Genomic DNA, 7075 nt, shown 5'->3' with positions numbered 1-7075 from the left:
GCGCCGCTCATTATCCGCCGGGGATGTGCTTATGTGTCCACCGGTAACGGGGGAGAGGGGGGAATGGGGAGGGGGGGGAGGTGAAGCCGGGTGGACATGCTCGGTAGGGAAGAGCCTCTCCAATTATCTCGAATATATTCCGCTCGCCGGGGTTCCGGCGTCTCTTTCCTGTTTCCTCGCAACCCAACCCTTCCCCTCCCCTCCCCCCTCTCACACTCACCCCATCCGCTTCGCTTCGCTTCTTATTATCACCTTACCATTGCCGACAAACAATGTTGTAACATTTACAAGCGTTTACTACAAGGGAATAATAAAAGAAAACAGAATGTTTGCGAAAAGGCTAGGCTGGGAAAGCGCTCGCCATTGGAATAGTTTTCCACCGGCTGCAAGGTGGAAAAGGATTCGTTAAAGGAAAAAGGTGAAACGTGCACACTCCGAGGATCTTATTGGTGTTTTTTTTCCTTTCTTCGCTGTAAATTCGTGTGTGTGTGTGTGTGATGCGTTTCTTTGAGGCGACATTTGGCCAATGAGGTAGGGGAAGCATTAAGCATGACTTCATTCTTTTTATGGCCTTGTTGTTGATATTTGGGATTTGATTAAATTTTTCAACTCGCTACGTATACGGCTTTATTTGTTTCTTTTATTTATTTTTAATTGCTATCATTTTTCGTAATGACGAATACAAACAATAAATACTGTTCAAATTTAGTGTATTCCGATGAAATCTATTTGCTGAATTTGATTTAAATTCAATTAAAATTTTTTTTGTTAATTTACCAATCGAACACGTGATTAATTTGAAAATGTGATGGAGACGCCTGGTGGTTTATACATTTTCTATGGAGCCACTGCGATTATGGCGTATAAAATGAAGACTATAATTTAGCAATTTAAAGAGTGGTCGTAAAACGGAAACGCTGCTTTAGTTAATAACCAATATCGTATTACCCGGTTCGCCATTATAATATAAGTGTTCGTATGAAGCGATTGAAAGGAAAAGGGGCCAAGCAAAGAAAGCAACTAACTAGTGCCACCCAGCCAGGGTAAGGAATGGGTAGGATATCAATCTTTACTACACCGGTTGATCGAGGGCTCATTAATCATGCAACACACAGAGCGGGTGTTCGGTTTCGTCTAGCACGCCTCAAACGAGATCATTGCACTAAACGTGTACAATCTTCATCTGCCGTTGTTATATGGCCGTTTGCGCCATCCAGTTGACGGGACGGAACGCGTAGGACATTTTTATGTGGCACCTCCGTATAGCAAGCGGTTGGTGGGTAAAAAATGTTCCTGAAGCGTCCTGAACGACCAACCGCAGGGACATGCCATACGAGATGGGGTTTAACGGACAATACGCTAATGTGAATACGGTATTAATCGGCTTCGTACTCGATACTAGAAAATAGCGACATGGTCAATCAATTGATTGCTTTCACCAATCATCAGCGCTATTTCCGTAGCAAAAAGGGAAGTTCTGTACGGATGTTGCAATGGGTGGCTGTACCGTTTATAGTTTTATATAGATCATTAATAAGTTGAGTTGGAAAATAAATTGTCTAATGGCGCAAATCGAATTAAATTACGCAGTGCACGTAAAATTTCCAAGACAACCCAAGGAGCGCTACTGCTGTACGCAGACAAACAACCGTACAATAATTGAAAGCAATTTTCTTTTGCTTTCTTTCCGTGCTGGGTTTGAAACCATGAAAACGAAAAGCAATTTTAATCCAATTCTAGTGGTGCACAATTCAACATGCTGTTTCATCGTTTTAGGACGAAATTCATTTATTTAGTTTTATATTTATGATTTATTTATGCATATTTTACTTAAATCATTAGATTGAATTAAATCAAATCAACGATTTATCACCTGATAGTTAAGCAAGTACCCAAGTTTGTCTTATACATTTGAGAAACATTAACAAAAAAAGACCTAAAAGATAATTTTCGGGTTTCTCACGGAAACAATCAGTAACATAACTTTAGTTTCTTTAGTATAATAGAAAAAAGTTGAATTGATAGATATGCAGTAGTTTTACACAGTAATAAAAAATACAAATAATGAGTTTTCTATACATATGAACACTATTACAATTTTTTTTCGAATTATATCCAACTGCACCATGTAATAAACCACCCTTCGAATAATCGTCGTTGTTATCATAATGAATGGATAATAATTTTAAAATCAATTGAATATTACAAATGATTTTAAAGTGTTTCGATTATTGTCGAAACGTGTTTAAGCATTTTTTTATAAACGTTTGGTCTCTTGTCATGCGATTGTAAGGGTCGTGAAGCTTGTCGTCCGTATACTCCTTCACTCGCTCCGTTCGTTAATAGTTGTGGTTTAAGCTCTTTTTTATTGCGTGTTATCGGGTCGGGTGCATCCTACGTTATGACAATCCTTTTCAATTTGCACACACCCTTGTCTACCCAGCTAATAAAATTTTCACTATGTGTTAACTATAAATTTTTAACTGGCACGTTTTGGATACTTTTAGTACAGCCGTGCTCCAAAATGCATGTACTATACTTTATTTATTTTGGGTCGTTTTTATCAACTATCGATAAAGTACAGTGGCTTAAGTCCTTTAATATCTGGACTGCATAGGTGTTGGATTATTGTGTGTCAAATATCAAATCAATAAACTAAAAGATTAATCATCAAAATTCCATACATATTAAAATGAGAAAGAAAGGGATAAAATGTAAAAAATGTACTGTATAATTGTGTAAAAAAGCTTATAAAAACTTGTAGTGCATAGTTTTACAAGTTAGTACAACATCATTATAATCTATCACTTGAACTCTTCAATTTAAATTTTGTTCTCTCTCAAAAAAAATCCAAGTGTGGTATAACTATGTTACGGACTGTAGTGAGAAATGCGCCTAAATGTATGCACCACACCGTACACAATGCAGCTCCAGAGCAACCCAGAGCACTGTACGTCTTGCTGAATCGAACGCTGGTTAGGACAGTTTTATGCCGGTTCATAGTTATTTTTGTTTGTTTTCTTTGTTACTCCCCCGTTATTTAATCTATTACCTATCATTAGCTCCACTTTTTATGGTGCAGAAGAGATCTGTAATGTTGTTTCCATTTAGTAGATGAGTTAGGTTGGCGTCAAACAGGGACAGTTTCACATTTCCGCCTGTTTTAGATGGCTTTTGTGGCAAAACGAAAAATAAAACGCGGTCGAAACGAATGCGATCCTCGGTGCAGTGGAAAAGTTGCCGTTCATTCCTGTTGGACCCGCACTTGAACCCTTATCCCGCGCCTTGTTGGTGGTTGCCATTCGCCAATAAAAAGTAATAGACTGGCTTCTTGTTGTGTGTTGCCCTGGTTTGTATTCTGCTTCTCCCAGTGAGGACTCACTTAACGATCCCATTCGAGCGACATTAACGAACCTCGAGCACAGTGTCAGTGGCGGCGAGTGTTTTCTCGCTCCTTTTGTGTGCCCCATCGGCACCCTTACCTACCCTCTGCCATCTTGCCATGTGGAGGGAAAATGGCGCATCTACCAGCCATCTTCCACCACCTTGAGCTGACCTTCGTCCGGGAGGAAAGCTGTCGATTCACCGGGTGTACCGGTGACGTCCATCACGATAAAGCCTGCCCCGGCCCGTCAGTAGCGATAATCCGCGGGTTGGGTGACGGAATTGCTTCTCCTGGCCATCCCCTCGTTCGCAACGGCGTCCTTCTGTTCGCTGTTCTAGTCCCACCTCTTTCGATGGTTGTGTGAGTCTACTATCTAACTATCTAGCACGCAATCGAGGCGAGGATAGTTTAGCTTCACGAAACCGCGGTTTCCCATTCGCCCCGTAATGATCATTACGCCGGGGGCAGAAAGGTAAAACTTGCAAACCCCCATCTTCGCCGTCTAAACCCTTGCGCCCGGGTATTGCAAGCACTTTGCCCAGCACCTATTCTTACAGTAGCGTTCCGTTTCACTGCGAAACAACTAACGGCCAAACGGCCAGACCCTGGAATGTCTTGCAGCCCCATCCAAGCACACTCTGCAAGATGGGTGAGGTTAGATTTCGCACGATTTCGAGGTTAGTTTACGCGATTGGAAAGGGTTTGGACAGTCATCGTGTTTTTTTTTTATGCTGCCCCGCGTAACGCATAGACCACGAGCCGTTACGGTGTGGCTCCTGGTTGACCAGGCCTCGGATAGAGGAACAACTCCAACCTAAAACCGGTCCGACCACGTAAAACCAGGGGTTGGGAAATAGTTTCACAGTTTTCTTTTGCAACCACCCTCCTTAAATGTGTGTGTATGGCAGGAAACGGACTAGCGCTTCAAAAGATATCCCCAACCGTTACTTCCCTATCATAGCCCTCCTCTCTCCCCTTCCCCCCTTTTCTCCACCACTGGAATGATGGCGCACCCTTATTTCCGGAAACCATAGCACACCGGCGCCATTTGCCGCACCCTTGTTGGGGTATCAATACACACACGTACACGTACATCCCATCGGTTGCCCGTTTTACCGGTTATACAAAATGTCAAAATGTCGGTAATCGAGTAATTTCTTGTGCCCTACTAGGTTATTGCGCAAAAATGTCATTGCCTGCTTAATGTTACGCAGGTATATAGCAGTGGCAGCTTATGCAGAAAACGTATTTTGATTGGTTCTGAAATGGTGTTTCAATTCAAAAGCGCCTAAATGTAGGCAATCGAAGGGTATTGTTTGTGGTTTATGATTCCCCACGGAGTATCCCTTTCGAATATAACGCATACAAATGCAATTGATTGGCGATGGTTAGCAAACTGGAAATGGTGTCAGTGATATAGCTTATGTTAGCTAGTTTTGCAATAATAAAGTGTGCTATACACAAAACTTACAAAACAGGTCGCTTTACTTCGATACCAACCCTCGGCCAACCCTCAGGTGTTTAGCTCCACTTATCAGGTCGTGGTCTTGCCCTGCTACCATCATTATCATGCCTCAGACGACTTTAAAGAACCTAACCCGCCATATGTCATTCTCATGACGTGACCAACCCACCGTAACCTGACGAGTCAAATTCGCTGTTGAGTGAGCTCGTTGTACAGCTCTTTGAGTTTGTCACAGAAGCGGCTCATAAATGCAGTTTTCAGTGCTGTTTATTCACCCAAGATAAAAGAAATGTTGGACGACTTCAAAGGTGCGATCACCTATCTGTACGTCACCCCTGCGTAAGTTTACTGGCTATGCCAACATGAAGCTGTGAAGCTATCTCGTTATCCTCCAATTTGAGATTTTACGTCTTTTGATCGATACTCGGGTAACTATATTCAACTTTTAGAAGATGAATCGCGAAGTTGCCATGTCCGAGTCGCGGATAGCCTTCGCTAGCGTTGTGATTCTGGCATCCTAATGGTGTAAAAGACTGGAAGGGTTAGAAGGTTATATAATGTAGATGCCTGACTTTTGGCTTAACAGGAAGCAGCTCGTTAGCGACCCGTCCGGTAGGAGGCGTAGAGAACCACAACGAATATAGAATCCAATTTTTAAGATTTGAGGATTAGGACTTAAGGTATTCTGAGAATTCTTATGTTAGAGGCTCCAAATGTGTAATAAAATATCCAGATATATGGTGAACTAGTCCTGCTTACACAATTTTAAATGATCTTGCGCAACATACATTAAGTTTGGTTTTTGAGTTCTAGATTTAAATAAGTGTTAACTATACAATAGTACAACTATACTGGAATACATTATTTAGGTAAAACCTAAGAAAGCTTCCCTACGCTCTTGTTTTTCTTTCGCAATGTATTTCTTGCTATAAAAGTTGCTATAGGCTTATTATGAATAAGATTTTTCGTATCTTAAATAATGCTTATAAGCAAGCACCACACTCTTACTTCAACTGGGAACAAAAATGATTAAAGTAATTAAACGATTACCATTTATTTTTTCGGAGCGCAATGTTAAGCTCGATTACAACAACTAGAAGAAAAAGAAAAACAGGTTACAAAACCATTTTGATCAGACGGTAACCTTTTGCCAAACGAACAATATAAATTGACACGATTTCGTACGTGCGTATGTTAATGTCTCTGCGTGTATATGTTTGCTGCCCGGTTCTACCTTCGCAAAAAAAAAATAAAAGGTGTGTCGAATTAGTGGTGTGCCTTCTCGCAAACCATCCTGTTTTTTCCACCACGGCAGAATTCGATGGGAAAATATTTACCTTCCGTTACCAATCACCACACACACACACGCGCGCATACACGCCCACTTTGGCGTTGAATTCTGGCCTCACAATCAAACACGGCTCAAGCGCGTGATCCTGGTGGGATCAGCGCCTTCCACCAGGTTCTATCTGCTAGATAGAGGAGAGCAAAAAAAAAAAATAACACACATAGGTGCGCCAACCTTCTGGACCAACGTTGTGGCCTTTAATAATAGCTTGTTTGGCATTTAAATGCTATCCGTCACCACCTTCCGGTCCCCGGGGCACCACGGGAAATGACGTACACACAGACACATTCGCTGCTGTTGACACTCCCTTTTTTATTTCTGCCCCGGGTCTACAACTAATATCGGGTTTATGCTGTTTGCATTGCGCTTTGCCGGACGGGTGGGAACGGTGCGTTTGTGTGGCGGTGGTGCAACACCCCTAAATGATGATGATCCGTTTATTTTGGTGTTAAATTAACTGAACAAACAGCAAGCAACAAACAGCAAGACGGTAATTTACACGTGGGTAAAAGTTTTATTAGTTTTCATAAAAAAGCAGAAGCATTTCAAAAAATCGATTCGCAAATTAATACAATCTAACGCTCATAATATAGCTGAGTGAAGCACAAGAAGCATGTTGCTGTTTGGGGGTTGTAACTTAAACTACGTATTTTGCATTTATACCCGGAACCTTTCTTTTTTTTTGTGTTGTTATTAATTAAAAGTTACTCTAAAATTGATTTGTTCTTATGGCCGCTTGGTTGTTGGAAATTAAAGTTGATTGGTTTGCTTTAAATGCAAATGTATTGGTAGCATAAACGCAAGCACAATTCACACTAGTTTCGGCAACAATTCCTTCCTCCGAACAGTGAAAAAGCCGGGCCGCATCTCCGGGCAA

This window comes from Anopheles moucheti, chromosome X (genome assembly GCF_943734755.1).
Source record: "Anopheles moucheti chromosome X, idAnoMoucSN_F20_07, whole genome shotgun sequence".
Classification (NCBI taxonomy): Eukaryota; Metazoa; Arthropoda; class Insecta; order Diptera; family Culicidae; genus Anopheles; species Anopheles moucheti.
This window is presented reverse-complemented; position numbering follows the sequence as displayed.